This window comes from Humulus lupulus, chromosome 7, assembly GCF_963169125.1.
Source record: "Humulus lupulus chromosome 7, drHumLupu1.1, whole genome shotgun sequence".
NCBI classification, from domain to species: Eukaryota; Viridiplantae; Streptophyta; class Magnoliopsida; order Rosales; family Cannabaceae; genus Humulus; species Humulus lupulus.
The window spans coordinates 81,105,134-81,123,298 of NC_084799.1; the positions used below are offsets into that span (position 1 = coordinate 81,105,134).

General features: G+C 39.6%; 1 long non-coding RNA gene across 2 annotated transcripts; it reads left to right on the forward strand.

Moving 5' to 3' along the window:
- The first annotated feature begins 3,450 nt into the window (after nt 1-3,450).
- LOC133789753 (uncharacterized) lies at nt 3,451-6,920 on the forward strand. Of its 2 annotated transcripts, XR_009873683.1 has the most exons (5): nt 3,451-3,539; nt 3,672-3,725; nt 4,375-4,485; nt 5,641-5,707; nt 6,847-6,920. It is a non-coding gene; the product is annotated as an uncharacterized LOC133789753 (long non-coding RNA). The 2 variants fall into 2 exon arrangements; XR_009873682.1 differs by lacking the exon at nt 6,847-6,920 and having other exon boundaries at nt 5,641-5,892.
- Nucleotides 6,921-18,165: the final 11,245 nt, after the last annotated feature.

Genomic DNA, 18,165 nt, shown 5'->3' on the forward strand with positions numbered 1-18,165 from the left:
AAAAACCTCAGGCGCCAAATGAAAATTTCTTTTTTGGTCTCATCTGCCAAATTTTAATCCCTAAGTTACCCAAAAAATTTTCTCTCAGCCTCCATCTCTCACTCTCGTCTCGTATCTCCGCCTCACGAAGTCTCACTCTCGTCTTGTCTCTCCGCCTCTCGTCTCGTCTCTCTGCCTCATGAAGTCTCCATCTCTCACTCTCGTCTCGTCTCTCCGCCTCACGAAGTCTTCTCAACTCATCTCTGCCTTACGAAGACATGCTCCAGAGTGGAGCTCTTTCTCCGCCTCATGAAGTCACGCTCCAGAGTGGAGCTTCTCTGCCTCACGAAGTCACGCTCCAGAGTGGAGCTCTTTCTCTGATTGGGTGTTGCTGCGAAGGAGATGAGAGGTTACTCATGGCTGAGTTTATGCCCCATGAAACTCTCGCTAAGCATCTTTTTCACTGTAAGTTACTTTATTTCTTTATATATATATTTATATGTATATGTTTGTACATACTTCCTTTTCGTTTCCAACTGATGGGTGTTGGGAATTTTTAATTTATTAAATAAAGCTAAAATAACTAATGGGTTTATACATACTTCCTTTTCGTTTCCTTTTTATGGGTGATGGCTTCTGTGGGTGTATTTGGTTATTGTTTGGCTGAACCTATTTGGCTTCTGTTGACTGCGTTTTTAGCCAACGACGTGAGAACGTCAATAACGACAAGCCTTCAAGAGAAATAAAAACGACAACAGACGGTATAAACAAGAAAAGTAAATAACACAGGAGAGATTTTTATAGTGGTTCAGCCCCGATTGTCGGTAATAGCCTAATCCACTTAGAGTTTTGATTTATAGATCCGTACTCAAGATCAGATGGACTGAGCCAACTGAGTTTCTTCAGTACGGATTGCAAAAATACAAGAATTCTCTCTTATTTCAGCACTTTCTCTCTCTAGAATAGACAAACCCAATTTTCTCTCTCTAGAAAGAAGAAGCAGAAGAAGACCCCTCTCTCATCCCATAAGCTCTCTATTTATAGGTCTGGGATCCTCAACTGATATCCCCTTATGATAGGGATATTTTATTATATTTATTACATTTAAACATTCAAAATTCGAAATGTAACAAACCCCCCATTTGTGGGAAGAATGAGAGATTCCCGCGTATGTTGTTGAAGCTGTCTCTGGGAATCTTGACTTAGTCTCCTCTAGCTAGTTGATCCACCTCCTACTGACCACCCATGCAAGTGTTGGTCGGACGTGCATGGTGGTAGGACATGCATGGTGGTAGGACATGTTTTCGTGGGTTGAACGTGCATGGTGGTAGGACATGCACTTCTCTCCTCTAACATGGCACTCTCCTCTAGCATGCCATGCTCCTCCTTGAACCAATCTCCTTGGCTTCTCCTCGGACCAAGGTGGTCCGAGGCAACCTCCTTGGCACCTCACCTTGGACAACATTGAGGCAACCTCCTCCATAACATCTCACCTTGGACAACATTGAGGCAACCTCCTCCATGACATCTCACCTTGGACAAGTTCAAGGCATCCTCCTTTAGCATCTCCCAAACATGTCCGATCGAACATTGTATATGCTCTCCTTATCAAAATCTAAGTCTCCATCCTCTTGCATGAGACTCCTCCTCCTTAGCTACTTACCTTGGACATGTTCGAGCCAACACTTAGGAAACCTTGGGAGGCTTGCCTCCTACACACCCTTGGGGTCTCTTAGGACCACAACCTCCTTGGGGTCTCCTAAGACCACTTTCTCCTTGGGGTCTCCTAGGACCACATCCTCCTTGGGGTCTTCTAGGACCACTCCCCTTAGCTCTCCTAGAATGCATTCTCTTTAGCCTCCTATGATGCATTCTCCAATTTTTGGGTATAACAGCTTCAATCTTCCTTTCCTTTCCATGTATCTTAAACCTTAGCTTTCTACTCTAATGGGTTTCTTCCTATTGTCTTTGATTATTCGTTTTCGATTGCAACGACTAAGCTCCGAGGTCAAACTGTCATTTTTTTTTAGGGGGGGGGGGGGGGGGGATGGGATACCCAGATTCTGATATGGTGGCCAAGAGGAGATTAGGTTTATTGAATTGGGTCGTCTTTGGATTTTGGCTTGCGTTACTGCTTTTGCTGCCAGTGGCTAGTGTCAGACCCTTGCGAGAGAGAGCTCGTTCTTGGGGCGATGAGGTTGGTATTGAGATTATTGCCTTACTTTTATTTAAAAAAAAGTTTATGAATAGTTTGATCAGCTATAAAGATTACAATTTGAATTGGGTAGTGGTTATTAGTTTTGTTCAATGTTTCTCTTAGTCAGTGTACACACTAAGAGATTAGAGATTATATTTCAGTGAAATTATTTATACGTTTTAGAAAGTTATGACTGGGGGCAATCTGTATTTGTGTTTACTCCAAAGTTGCTTTAGCTTTTTATTAAGTTATAACTCTGCTGCAATGAGGAGAGTAGGAGGAGAATGAGATATTATTGAAATACAAATTGCAAGAACTCTGAGGTGCTAGAGTATTTTACTAAAAGCTATAAGTTTTATCAGAAAAATTAGTCAATAACATACTCATCTCTGTTGCACAAAACCGTAGAAGAAAGAGGAGGTTCATTAGCTTTGTCATTGATGTGTTTTTCTGGCTTTGCCATGTAGTCTTATTGAAAGTAGCTCGTATTTATTTACATTGAGTTTTGTTCTTGGTTCATAAATTGGAGTAGACAATACAGAAGTTAATAAATTGTACCTTTCATTTTATGCAAGAAGACAACTAGAAGCAATATTTTTTTTAAGAAATGTATCTGTCATGTGAAAGCCAGTTTTAATTTAATGAACTTCCTTTTAGAAATTTAGCTGCTCTCATTTCCCTTTCCCTTTCCTTTCGGTAAGTATGCAAATGTAAAATTTCCTTTGAAATAGTTTCTGGCAGGAAAAGGAGGGAGAAAATTCCTTTCTTTCTTTCTTTTTTTTTTTTTTTATAGAAATATGCGTTTAAAATATGGATGGAAATTTGAGTTAATTTGCTGAATTCACCTCATTTGCCTCTTGCAGTGGTTATTCAGAGGAAAAAAAGAAAGTGACTTGGGTCCATTTTCTGCATGGAATATAATTGGAACATATAGAGGTTAGTAAATTGCATTGCACACACATTTAATTGTTATCTTGTAAATTCTAGCTACAGCTCTTTACATGAAATTGATAGAGAACTGGATCAATTTCAAATTAATTAATAATTTCTTGAATTATTTTGGGTGAACGTGAGGATTAGTTGTATCCACATTTTGCAGTATGTGTGATGTGTGTGTGGCATGGGGGTGGGGGTGGGGGTGGGGGTGGGGGTGGGTAATACCATGTGATTGTCTTATTTTATGCCACTTATTGTCTATTCATTGTGATTTGGGGAGCTTTCTCTTCTTGATTTGGATGATGGGCGTGAAAGGGAACTAACTGATTCTGTTGAATTATTTTGGGTTACTTGCAGTCGATCATAGGACAAAACTAATTTAATTGAGGAAGTATCTTGGTTTGATTATGGACATAGAGGGATGCAGGTAATGAGTCATCAAGTTCAATATCTTATCTCTGATATTTTGCAAGATCTTTTTTGCTTAATGAGTTTCTGCTTTAATTCTGTTTCTTTTACTTGTCTGATATTTATTCTGGTTGGAAGTTTATTTTTACAGGTTTGGTATCCTTCTTTGGGTGCTGACCCTTTTAAGCAGGAGGATTTCTTACAGGTACGTATTCTTTGGTGCTAGAAGCCACAGGTTTTGCATATAATAAAAGCTTATCTTCTTTGTTAGCATTTTTTTCCCTTATTTTTCAATTTCCCCCCTTCCCTTAGTGTGCAATTTTAGTTCATTTCAAGGTGAGGTCACTAGCTACTAAATTGCTGGCTTCTGTATTCATTCAAGTATTATTTTATTTTATTTTTAATGGAAAATCATTTTTCTCTTTAAAAAGAAACATAATAAGGTTTTGTAAGTTATGAAATTATTTTTATTGCCTTTTAAGGCATCTTCTTTAGGTACTATTTTCTCTTTCCTTTATATGAAAGTGAAGGTCCAATGTTTCTTTTACTGTCCAATTATGGAATTCTCTTGTACTATATATAATATTGTCTACCTTCTATTGAAATTTGAAAAGAAGATGTCAGCTCGTGCGCTTAATTACTAGCCCACAAGGTTGGAATATGACTTGAAGCCCTTTGTTAGATTAGGTTCAAGCATATGTGTTTAGTTTGGGGCGTCATTGCATAAGTGTCTATGAATTGCCTCTGGTTACCAAAATTATATTATGTTGGCTTTCCAGCTTTTTAATTTTGTTTGTTGTTATTCCTGATCTTTCTTGAAGATATTGTACTTAATTCTGATTTTGTATTTAGAGGGACAAACGCGAAGAAGCTTTGAGGCTGGCTCCGTTATCAGCATAGAAGCCTCATTTTTCTCACTGTTTGGAGTGGCTTCTCTTTAGGGTGTTTGATGCAGAAATATCCAGGTACATTCAATGAGAATAAAATTACCTCAAAAGTACAATGGTTCTGTTTTTGGCCATTATCTAAATGGAGTAATGTTTATAGTAGTTTTGTTAAGCAAAACATTACTGGGTCTTTTTGCTAACTTGGTTACCCTAGTTCTCTATCTTTGTCAGTGCTGCTATGTAATGTTTCATAGTTGAAGTCTAGAACCTCTTTTATTTGTTAGGCCTCTTTTAACCCTAGTTAAGGTATGAAGTGATCCAAGGAGCAGGTTTTAAGGGTGTCAAAAGAGAATTGATGCACCAAACATTTCAGCAGTTTTTCTTTTTCTGATTGACTAAGAGACTGGAATTTTTGGATGTAGTCATTGTAGTTTCACTATTATTTCTATAACCAAAGATGACCTCTTAACATCTATTATAAATATTACAACTTTAATGAGTGCTTATGTTTCAACAATTTAGTTCATGAAGACAGGCACAACCCAACTTTCCCTTGCCTTTTTATTTCTCTCTTTTTGCTATTCTAGTTGTCAATTATATTTGTTTCTTCTTTTCTTTGTTGCACATTAAAGTATATGATGTTGCGTTTTGAAAACTTGGCACCCCCTTTGTACTGTTGTCATCAGTTTATGTTTGCAGGCTTTGCTCATATTATGTCTGGATACGAAAGACATATTGCTTCATAATTTCCCTTTCCATTGTTATTGAAATATCTAAAGCTCTTCAAAATAACAATGAGTTACAGACTATTCATCTTCCAATAATTTACATGGTGTGGAATGCTAGCACTATTTGGTTGTCTAATCTTCTATTTACATGAAATTGGTCCCAAAAATCTGTTACATAGCTTTTATTTTTTTACTTTTAATGGGGCTGAAAGGTAATTCATATTTACTATACAGCTTATCGTTAGAACCAATTGCTTTCTATTGCCATTGACAGATATGTATACTACATTTATTTCAACCCTGATTTGATTGTTGAATCGTACTACTTGAATGTAAACTTGTTTGTATGCTAAGAACACCACATGCAACGAAAATATTATGCTTTAAGGGGTTAGATGTATTGTTTTTTCCCCCATATCTTTTCTTTATTATGTCTATTTTGTATTACTTTATTGCTTAATTTCTTGAGAAATGATTGCATTTGATATGGTCTACAAGTTTTCAGTGTTGGTCCTGAGGATGCTGCAGTTGTTGGTAATCAACTGTCAGAAGAAGAGAAAACTACTCTTCAGGTAATATTTGTATTAGTTGATGTTTGTTTTTCTTCAAAGATAGAAGTGCCTTGGATCAATCAGCGTGGTCTGTCTAGACATTAGATATGATTATCATAGTGCCCAGTATATTGTGACAGTTCAATATCTAAAAACTAAACTTTTCTGTACTCAATTGTGAAGCACTACATACGATTTAAGAGTCATAAAATTTTCCTATGTTTCTAAATTATCAGATAGAATAGAATTTTAAAACCACAATTCATGGTCTTTTGGATAGCTGACTGGGAGAGTCAGGAACTAACATATACAACCATTACTTTGTGGTGTTTACCTCATTGGAGGGATTGTTGATAGAATATAAGTTAAATAACTTGTTGCACTTCCATTTAGAGCGAAGCAGATAAGAGAGAATTAAAAGACTGACCTTTTGATAGTAGAAAAAATAATTGTGGCTAAAATCTTTTCTTCTCTCTCTGATATTATTAATTAGAACAACTAATGAGGTTAAATAAATTGAGAGCCCTTTAAAAATTTTGGTAGTAGGTTGAGAAAGTTGGAGTGAACAACAGTACTAGGTTGAGAATGTTGGAGTGAATATAAATATAAACTTAATGATATATAATGCACTAGAGTGGATTTAAATTAGAGATACATCTCAAAATCACTATATTATTGATTAATTTGACATCATTAGTTATTTATAAGACTGAAAATATTTAATTATAATATTATACCCTTTCTTTTCTTTGACTCTCTGATCATTTCCCTTTTTTTTTGGTGCACTATACTCATTCCCTTTTGTGTATACATTGGGATTTGACTTCCTTTGGCATCCTCTTAAATTTTGCAAATAGTAAAACTAAAATTTGTAATACTTTTCGTTCCCTGTTAAGTATAACTAATTTTAATACTGTTGCTGTTTCTGATAACTCCTTTGATCCTTGCAGTATGCAATGTTTTTTCTTTCTTATATGACTGGCCAATCAAGTCTTTTATTCATTTTATGCTTTTCTTTGCTGCTGAGCTGGTTTATACTTCACATATTTCTTGTTGATCCTAATGGACCGTCAATCATGTTGTGTATTTTGGAGGAATCATCCTGAAAGTGATAAAGAGCTGCTCAACATGCTAATTATTTTACTTCTGATTCATGGCAGACTCAACTGAGAGGATACGAAGCAACACTGAGCAATTCCCCAAGAGATCCAACTGCTCTTGAGGTGAGTCAGAAACTGTTAATGCCAGATTATGTTCTTTTGTGAGTCTCTCTTTCTTTCAAAGGAAAAAGATTTTTAGTGGGAGAAAATCTAAAGAATAGAAAAAGGAGAACAAGGTTAATTAGGTGTTCTCTAAGAAGACTGCAGTATTTTAAGTTCTGAAAGCGATAGAACTTTTCTAATAAGCTATTGTGTTGATTATTTTATTTCATTCTAGCTGGGCTTTAAAAAAAGAAAAAGTCATCTGATTAAATCACTTGGTATTATCTGGTGAGGCTTAAATGTAAAATGAACCCTTGTTAGCTTCTTATTTCAAACCAAAAATGTTGAGTTGATTCTATGTCTTATAGGTTTTTGTGAAAAATATTAAGCTTTTTACCGCTAATTTCTAGTTGGCCAGATGTAGGATCACTCCTGATCCTATCTTATTCTATCTATTGGACATAATAATGACTGGAAGTGTTGTTGATTATTCTCTTTTAATAAAAATATAGTCTGGAGGAAAAAGATAAAGAAAGCTGGAGAAGTGTTTAAATTTTAAATATTACTGTTTACGGTTTACATTTTATCTTCCATTTAGTTTTTAGTTATCTCTAAGCATTATGAACAAGAAACATTATTAACGTGATGCTCCCTCAGAATGTAATGAAAAGAGATTGAAGAACATAAAATGCAGATATTAATTTCTCAAAATTCCGTTAGGATTTATTGTAATAGTTGATAAATATAACATGATCGTATTACTGATTTGGATTTAATAATGTCGTTTATTGACATCTTGTTACTATGTGGCAGGTGTCTAAGTATCTCAATTTTGAAGTTCTACGAGGCCGAGCAAATGCACTACTTGCTGCTAAGAAACCAGATGAGGTTTGTTCTCACATTAGTGGATCACATTGCTTTTACAACGATCCTTTGATTAGAATGTTGTAAAAAGTAATATTGTAGTTTTCTACATGCATGGTTCACGATTTTATGGAACTTTTTATTAATGTTATGGTTTACTATGAATCTATTAGTCTTACTCTTATTTTTAGATCATTATAAGTAAGTGTTGTAGTCTCTTCTACTCTGATTTTCTCTCTTTCATTTCTGAACTTAAATGTTTGTTTTGGAAAAATCACTATTGCTATTGCTATTGCTTAGCTTTTTCTTTTTTAATAGGCTGATAGGTCTGAGATTGTTATGGCATTGAAGTTTAACTAGTAAATGTTTATCTTTTTTTGCATTGCTATTTGCTCAGACGAAAGAACTCAATTGGGATTTAGAATTCTTTTAAAATTGAAATGTACATAAATAAAATTTTACTGCTACATATTAGTTGATGATACTCTCTTGTTCATAATAACTTTTCATCGTTCATTTTTTAATAGTTTCAAACTTAATGTGGAGTGTTGAGTTTTTAATCTCTTCTCGTGTGCTTAATATTTGTTGATCCATGATTAGGGAATTAGAGTACTTCTTTTGTGCTTAATACTTGTTGATATAAGATTAGGGATGTAGAATTTAGTATGAAATTTTTGGGGTTATATGTACGAAACAGGTTTTGAATTAGATGTTGATGTGAGAACATACTTAGTTATCTCCTTATATTTTTCAGTTTATACGTAGTGATGGTGGTGAGAAATTGATTGTTCTGAATTAGAGTTGTACTGACTTTTAATTTCTTGTTGGTTGTATTTGTTGCTTGAGTAAGTTTCTTTAAAAGTTTCTATTGATTTTCATAAAAAATAGATCTATAGGGATGATATTCTAAATCCATTAGCCATGTATCTTTCTTACTTCTGATTATTTGTTCTTGTTATTTATTGATTTGTTTTTGTGGTCTTATTTTTGTAGTCTTATTCTTGTGGTACATGTAGCTCATTTAAACTTTAGTTAGCAAGAAAGAGTAAAAACATGATAAAACTGAAGAAATTGTATTATTAAGACATAAATAATATATACATGCCATGTTTATCAATAGTTATCTAAATAAGAAATTGTGGAAATGGTGATTTTTCAGACTTCTTATTTTTTTTTCATAGCTTGTAAATTCTAAAGGAAGATAATACTTCAATTTTGCTAGTTTTCTTTATCTTTGATTATAGGAACTTTTGTATAGTTAGTTGTGAAATATGATGCATGTTTTTCAATGTCTTAACATACCAACCCTTGTATTACTTTTTTTTTTTATGTACTCTTTTAGTTTACTATTAACTTTATGTTTAAGCATTAATTATTTAAATTTTTATGCAGCTAAGCAAATCGACCCACAACAAAGACAAGTGCACAATGGATGATGAATTGAAGGATGGAGCAAGTTTCATAGTTTACTTTTTGTGTATCTTGCTATGGCTTTGTTTTCATTTTTGAAGTAAAAGATGTTCAAGATTATAGAGCTTTATTATGTATGTTTTCAGACTTAAATTAGAACTAAGACCTCATGAAGTAATTATTATTTAATGTAATACTTATGGTTTATTAATCTATTTAATATTATATTTTGTGATTAATTTTGATATTTTTTTGATCCAAATACGATAATAAAAACCTTTTAATTTAAAAGAAAACTTATAATTATCCTTACACAACAAAATTAAAAATCTTTTATCTAGACTAAAATAACAAAATTTTATTATTGGACTTTTAATATGGTATTTATGGTTGTCTTGGATACATATTATAAGTGTAACAAAACGTTATGATTTATATCATATAACACACTAAAAATGCTATCAAAATAATCAATTATAACAGTTGAAAAGTGTTATACAAAACGTTTAAGATTAAACTTCAAATTTATAACCAATTACTCTAACTAAGCGTTATTACTTTAATATGATAGAAACTAAAAATGTGTTATTGAATACTTTAAGATAACATCGAACATAACATTCAAAAACTGTTATAGAAAAGACAGGACTTTTAATAACATGGGCTATGTTAGCGTTTTGAGAAGTGCTATGAATACTTCCGGTTAGCAGTTTTTAAGTGTTATGAATACTGTTTTTTCTTGTAGTGATTTATATATCTCTGATATTCCTTACAGGGTGTTTCTTTAAAAATTAGAAGCCAACCTTTTGCAACACCCAGGGTCTTCATATTTATAGGGAGAGGACACCTGGGCATTGGCAAAGGGGATCATCCCGTGACCTTCTTATCCATCATGTCACTTCTGTGACATTCATGATTAATTCCTAAAACCTGACAATGAAGTGTGGTCTAATCAATAGGTAAGGGGGATAATGGTCCGCATGGCCCAAACCAGTTGTGGGGTGCCTGAACACGCACGTTTATGCTGCGTGTCCGAGAATTCAGGAAAGGAGTAGACACGTGATGTCTGATATGCGCACGTTTACATTGCATAGTTGACTTTATAAAGGGTTGGAGGTGTCAGCTCCATATCGTACCCCGAGCTTGATGCGGTCTCAGGTCGTGGTGTCCATGCTGTTGACCCGATGCCTTCGAGTATTCTTACTAAACCATTGGCTACCTCGAGCTAAAGAGGTAGAGACTCGTAACAGCAGCTCCGGGTAGGTGGCTTCCACGTGGCTGATAGGATTATGCCCTTTTTCAGCTCGCTAATACCCCGTGGATATTTAGGGCATACATTTTCCCCTCAAGCCCCTGCTCGTGGCATATGACGTCACTTGTGGCCACAGTGGGGGCTTTTAGGTTTCCCTGTGGACTCTTCATGTCCCGCCCATTACGCTGGTATCAGATACGTGGAGCATCGTGGTTGGTGACGGTCCGTCTTCCGAGAACCACATTAAATGGCCTAGCCTATCTTCGCCCATCGTTTCATCTTTTGAGTTGTGATCCTCGTATCCTACATCAAGACAATCAAACGACCCTCATTTTTTTGCCTTTTACGTATATATAAGGTTGGCCACCTTTTGCATGAGCCACCTTTTTATTTGAAATTTTTTCTCATCTTCTTTCTTCTCTCTTCTCAGTCTCAAAACCCTTTCTTTCTTCCGGTCACTGTTCCAGACGTTCCTGAGTTTCAGACACGAGGGTTCTTTCGTGACTCCGGTTCCAAAGATTCCACCAGGATTCCAACCCCGACGCTCTTTTCAGTCTTTACGCAGCAAAAAACTTCTATAAGTCCTCTGTTTGTTGTATGCTTTAAATGTTTCCATTTTTCTTTGCTTAGGTAAACTTCCTTCTTAGCCACATGCAGTAGGTTGTTTTTCTTTGCTGGTATTTTGTGCGTAGGTTTTTATCCTAGGGGTATTGACCGTAGGACAGAGAATTCTTAGGAACATGACTCATAAGACAAAGTTTTGGGGTGATTTTTCTGGGTAAATTTTTTTATGCCTGTTTGGGACAACAAGTTTCTGGGGTGCAAAAAATCGGGTAACTTAGGAGACACGCTTCACAGGCGGTTTTGCCTTTCAAAACTTTCCTTCCAAGGCAAACTTTATTCTGACCCTCCTGACACACGGATCCCGAGCAGTCGGGGACCCGCTGGAAGCATAGGCGCGTGTTCATAGAACCGCATTGTAATACCTCGAATTCTCTGATGTGGTTTAACGGCGGGATTAGTAGGCTGGGAGGGCCATACTTGTTTAATTAAGCCATTAAATGATATTATGCATGTATATGTGAATTATATTATAATATGATGTTAAATGCATGCATGTGGGTCCACATTTAAATTACAGGGGTGTGATGGTAATTTGGCCCGTTGAGGGTATAATTGTATAATTGTATGCATGTTGATGATATGTGTTGAGACCACATTATAATGTGGGTTTGTTCGAGCTATTCGGCATGAGACGACCATGGTATGTTAATTAGCGGTCTGGTCATAACGAGTTTAGGTTCGAGGCTCGGGTTGAGTCTCGGGGTGATTTTAAAGATTAGAGCGTTGCCGGGAGTAAAAGGGTAGCGGGTTATGAATTATTGGTGTTTGGGATTATTGACAATAGCGGGAATTGGAGAGCGTTAATTATGATTAACGAGATAGGTTGGAAAGGACAATTTTGCCCTTAGGAGCCTTTAGAAACCCTTAATTGACCTAGGGGTATAATGGTCTTTTTACCCCTAGGATAGATATAAACCCCTTTATGCTGTGAAGTAGAGAGAAAAACAGAGCAAGTTTGAAGCTTACCCATACCTTCTCCTTCTTCCACTTTCTTTGTGATTTTTGGTGATCTTGTTGAGGATTCAAACTTTGGAAGTAGACCTTGGGAGTTTGGGAGAGTGTTCCACCATTGAAGAGCATCACAACCTGAGTTTGAGGTAAGTTTTCAGCCATTAGTTTTCTGGTATACTCTGTTTTGGTGTTAGTTTTCAGCTTGTGTTTTTGAGGTGGATTGTTGGAATTGATGGAAGTTTTGGTTGGGGTTTAACTTGGGTTTTGCTAAGGGAGTGTTATAGATCAAGTTTAGGGGTTGTATTGGAGGTTTGGGTGGTGTTTAAGCTTGGTTTGAAAGGTTGGTTCCAAGAGAAATCGCAAGGGAAGAAAAATAGGGATTTTGGCTGAACTTGAGGTTGGGCCGCGGCATGGCCAGGGAGGGCCGCGGCCCTTGAAGAGTGCTGAAGTTGGCTGCCTCTGTTTGAGGGGCGGGTCGCGGCATGGTCAAGGAGGGCCGCGGCCCTTAGTGGCTTTTTGGCTCGGGGATGCAAGCCTTAGGCCTCGGGGTCGAACCTACTACCCGGTTTAGTAGTGTTTGATGTCTCGGAGGCTAGGTTTTGGTTTGGGAACCCTTTATTATTCATTTTATTGATGGAATCCCATAATTGGTTATGACCAGGTAACCGCTAAAGGACCAAAAGGTTGATCATTCTCAAGGGTCGTTCTTATTATTAATTCTCGCTCGAACCTGAGGTAAGAAAACTGCACCCTGTGTATATATGACATACGTGTTAGCTAGTGAGGCATGTTGATTGATAAATGTGGACATGGAATGCATATTAAATGCTAGTGAATGTTGATTATTTGTATATGTACTGACTAGTCAGGGACACTGACCTAAGAGTCAGAAACGACATGAGCGTCTTGAACGCAGGCCGAATGAAGATTAGATCTAATCGATATCAGTGTTGAATGGCTCTAAGGCATTAACACTGGACCGACTCTAAGGTTGATGAACTTATAAGCGCTTGGCTAGTCCAAGACTAGTTACTCAGAGTCGGGGCATATGGTCCCGGTGACTGTTTGTCACATGGCTAGGGAACGCTGTTCCAGGGTTATGACTCTATGGTCATGAGGAGGGTTATGTTGGTGACTACTCACCATACACCTATCCTGTTCAAACTTATGAAAGGTTCTCTTATTAGTTAAGGCCAAGTGGCCCTATCGTCACATGGCTATAGGGGGCTGTACCCACTTTTGTGACTTTTGCGACTGTCACCTATTTTTTTGGATTGATGGTCCTGAATGATTATTATGATCATTGTTGATATTATATCATGCTTTATTGTGTTTTCTTGCTGGGCCTTGGCTCATGGGTGCTATGTGGTGCAGGTAAAGGGAAAGAAAAGCTCACCCAGCCTTGAGTGGAGAGCTTAGGTGGGGATGTGTACATATGCGGCCGCTTGACCACCACGGCCAAGGCGTTCTCAGAGGAACTAGGGGGTTTACCCTATTTTTGCCGCTTAGGTCGGCGAGATTGTAAATTTGAGACAGTAATGACCATTTTGTACTAAGAACAACTTGTAAATGTTTTGATTAGCTCTGCAGAGCAGTTTGTAATGAAAAATATCCATTCCTTTTTATTAGTTTTTCTACCTTAACCTGTTAATTACACTTAGAGCATGTTTTTAACCAAAGGACTCGGGTAGCGGGTCAAATTTCCGGTTCACCGTAACTGTTCTGGGGTAACCAGGGCGTTACACGCGTGGTCTCACTCGCCGCGGGCTGAGATTACCTCAGCCCGTGTAAAGGAAACCATTCTTCGTGCTGGATTCTTCCTTATGCTTAGGTCGCCTTTTCTAAACTTTCTTCATCTTTGTTCGCTAGGCGACCAGATGGGATCCAGGAAGAATATGCCCAAGAAAAATGCCGCTAGCTTGTCATCCCAGCAGGCTAGCAAAGGAAAAGAGGTGGCAACAAACTCCCCAATTCCCCACTTTGGTCCCATCGTGGAGAAGGAGGTCGAGGTGGGACCTGACGCCTTCTTTGAGGCCGAGAGGATTGCCTCGAAGGTCACAACCCAGGGGAAAGTCAATAAAATCATGCTTTCCCACAACTTCGAGATAGGGAAGGGCGCCTTGGTCGTCCGTCCTCCCTTGGAGGGCGAGCAGAGTTGCTCACCGCTCGATGAGGAGTTCGCGGCCTGGAGCGACGAAGCTGGGGCCTTTCTCCCCTTGGACCAATACTTCGCGGACTTCTTAAATTTCATGAAGCTGGCCCCCTTTCAGCTCCCCCCTAACTCCTACCGTCTGTTAGCGGGGTTGAAGTACTTGTTCCTGAAGCAGGAATGGGAGGTCCCCATGCCGGTGGACATCCTCTACTTCTTCTGCCTCAAAGCCAGCCCGGAACAACGGGGGCGAGGTGACGGGTTCTACTACCTGACCCGTTTTCCCAATTCGGCTGCAGTCATCGAGCTGCCCAGCCACCCCAATGACTTCAAGGATCAATTCTTCATGTCAACGGGGTTTTGCAACTGCGAATACCATTACTTCAACCGTCCTCATAAGTTCCTTCTAACTTTAGCTCGCAAGCTTGTCGCTGATTAGTCTCTTTCCATTCGTTGCTGACTTAAAAACTATCGTGCAACTATTTTCGCGAGGACAGCTAAGTCGGTGACCCTTGGGGGTCAGTACGAAACCTTGGCTGGGCTCCCCCCAAGTGAAAAAGACTACTGCCAGCTCGTGTCTGATGAGACGATGCTGGCGTGTAAGTTAATTTCCATGGGCCAGACTCTGGCTTTGAGGAGGCCGCGGACCATCCCCGCTGCTCGCAAGATGGCGCCCATCCCCGAGGAGGAGGCTGTGGATGAGGATGAGGAGGACGAGGTCCCCCTCGTGCGCCAGAAGCGGGCTCTTGAGGTCGCCCAGGAGGTCAACGCGGAGCGGACCCAATCCGGGCCAGCAGCCGGCCCCTCCGGCCAAGGTAACCCTTACTTATTTAGGGACTTAGACAGGGCCGCCGCAGACCTATGGCTTACTAGGTTTAACCCCAGCCAACTCGTTCACCGCCACTAAAATGACCCAGACCGCAACATCACTCTACTTCAGTGTGTTGACCAGCTCGTGTTGCGTCATGACATGGGCCGCCCTAGGGGTACTGTAGTAGTAGATAATACCCTGGCCTTTAGGTTGGCCTTCTTTGAGGAGTACGGGACCAACCTTAGGTCGTGGCCCTCCCTTCTGGAGGGTGTAGTAGGTCTGGGTCTTAAGCAGTATGTAGAGGAGTCTAGTCCTGAGGCGGATCCGGACCCAGAGCCTCCTCTCACTCGTGAAGTCATTATCTTAGACTCCCCCGTAGAAGCTCCGGGGTCGGAGGTCTTGACAATAGATTTCTCCTCTAGCTCGGAGGGTAGGACCGTTTTCAATACATACTTTAGCTTTTTTTTTGTTTTGCAATCAAATATTTTTACATGCATATTAATGATTTGTTGTCTTTGTTTCAGACGAGGAGATGTCACAGCCTGGGGACAATGTTCTGCGATCTATGTTCCAGGGGGGAAATCCCTCCTCTGGGTCTTCCGGGCCCTTGGTGAAGAGGCTCCAGTTGGCCAAGAAAACCCCTGGGACTTCTTCCAAGTCTCCTGCTAAGGGGAAAAGTCAGGGTCCTGCCACCATAGAGAAGGTGCCTCCACCCCCTCCTGCAGTGGAGAAGATGGCTCCACCTCCCTTGCGACCTCCTGTCCCTAATCGGGAACAGGAGGTACCCACTGGGACCTTTCCAGCTCCGTCCCCCGGCGTGCGTGTCCAGGTAAACCCTCAGGCCTTGGAGAAAATCCCCGAGGTCTTTAGGGGGACAGTCTACGAAACCGCGACCTACATGGTGGACCACTGCTACAACGCCACCTCAAGGGACTTGCGGGAGATCGAGACGAGGAGCCCCGAGAACGTGATGGAGTCTTCATTGGGGATGACCCTCATGGTAAGTTTGCTTTACCACTGGTTCTTTTTGTTTGTTTTTGTTTTTTTTTTCTAAGGCACTTGCCTTATTATCTTTTTGTCTTGCAGGCGGCTTTGGCTCTCCACCGGAGCATATCTCGGTCCAGGGCCAGGATGGATGAGATCAGGGGTGAGCACCAAGCTGCCCAGGCCGCCCTTGCTTTCGCTCAACAACAGGAGCACGATGCCAAGGCTGCCCTGGCAACTGCCCGGGAGAGCGAGAGGGTTGCGCAGACCGCCTTGGTTGCTGCGCAGGCCGAGCTGGAGGCATCTCGAGCCAAGCTGTTGGAGGCCGAGGCTGCCAAGGTCGCTCAGGACGCCGCGAAGGTCGAACTCGAGGAGGCCAAGGCCGCCCTTGTAGCGGAGAGGGCAGCTTCTAGCTCCTCCATGGAGGCCATGCTGTACCATTGCTGGGCCTTCAACCAGGATGGTGACTTTTCCTTCCTGGGGCCGGATGTGTGTGAGTCCTTCTTGGAGAAGTTTAAAGCTCGCCTTCAACAAGAGGCGCCCTCTGAGACCGGGGAGACCTCCACTGCCACCGAGCAGGATGGCGAGGGGGTGACTTCATCAGAGCGGCCTGGCGGGGCTTAGGATTTTTCTCCTTTCCTTTTATTGTTTACTTTTTTTTATTTGTAATTTTTCATTACGAGGTTTTTATCCTCGAAACAATTGGTATCCCCAGATTTATTTCAATCTATTTACATATTTTTTTCTTGACCTTACTGTTACTCTTCTTCAATGCATTTGGTGAGAACTTAGTTTCTGTTAGTGTTGTGATTGACATCTTATGCTTTTTAGGAAAAAACATCTGTTAATCAATTTGAACCAACTTCTAATACTTAGGACTTGGTTGTATCCAGGATATTAGTTTGAAAACTTAGTTCGCGTCAATCCTTTATCGATATCTCGTGCTTTTTAAGAAAAACATCGATAAATCAATTTGAACTAACTTCTAAGTTTTAGGACCTGGTTATATCCAGGATATTCATTTGAAAACTTAGTTTGCGTCAATCCTTTATCGATACCTCGTGCTTTTTAAGAAAAACATCGATCAATCAATTTGAACTAACTTCTAAGTTTTAGGACCTGGTTATATCTAGGATATTAATTTGAAAACTTAGTTCGCGCCAACCCTTTATCGATATCTCGTGCTTTTTAAGAAAAACATCGATCAATCAATTTGAACTAACTTCTACGTTTTAGGACCTGGTTATATCCAGGATATTAATTTGAAAACTTAGTTCGCGTCAATCCTTTATCGATATCTCGTGCTTTTTAAGAAAAACATCGATCAATCAATTTGAACTAACTTCTAAGTTTTAGGACCTGGTTATATCCAGGATATTAATTTGAAAACTTAGTTCACGTCAATCCTTTATCGATATCTCGTGCTTTTTAAGAAAAACATCGATCAATCAATTTGAACTAACTTCTATGTTTTAGGACCTGGTTATATCTAGGACATTAATTTGAAAACTTAGTTCGCGTCAATCCTTTATCGATATCTCGTGCTTTTTAAGAAAAACATCGATCAATCAATATGAACTAACTTCTAAGTTTTAGGACCTGGTTATATCTAGGATATATATATATATGCCCCCCAAGTAATCAGGAAAGGGTCTTTCGTGGTTACTTGACCTTTGAGTTGAAATAACGAGTGACCTTTTGTTGATAATGCGTGAGCTGAAGCTGTGAAGCTTCTCGTTTTTCGTCAATTAGGTCGAGAGATGCGCAGAGCAATTCGTCATTCTGGTCTTGGTCAAATGCCTGGACTCTATGCGAGGCTACCTTTACTTTGACAGGAAGGACTGCCTCACTCCCGAAAGCTAGGGAGAAAGGAGTATGACCCGTCGGCGTTCGATGTGAGGTCCGGTATGCCCACAGTACCTGGGGGAGCTGTTAGGGCCAGACTCCCTTGGCTTCATCCAGTCTTTTCTTAAGGCTTGCCTTTAGCGTCTTATTGACAGCCTCGACCTACCCATTGGCCTGGGGGTAGGCCACGGAGGAGAAGCTTTTAACAATGCCGTGCCTCTCACAGAATTCGGTGAAGAGGTTGCTATCGAACTACGTTCCATTATCCGACACGATTTTCTTTGGTAGCCCGAATCGGCAGATAATACTTTTGACCACGAAGTCGAGGACTCTCTTTGAAGTGATCGTCGCCAGGGGCTCTGCTTCTGCCCACTTGGTGAAGTATTC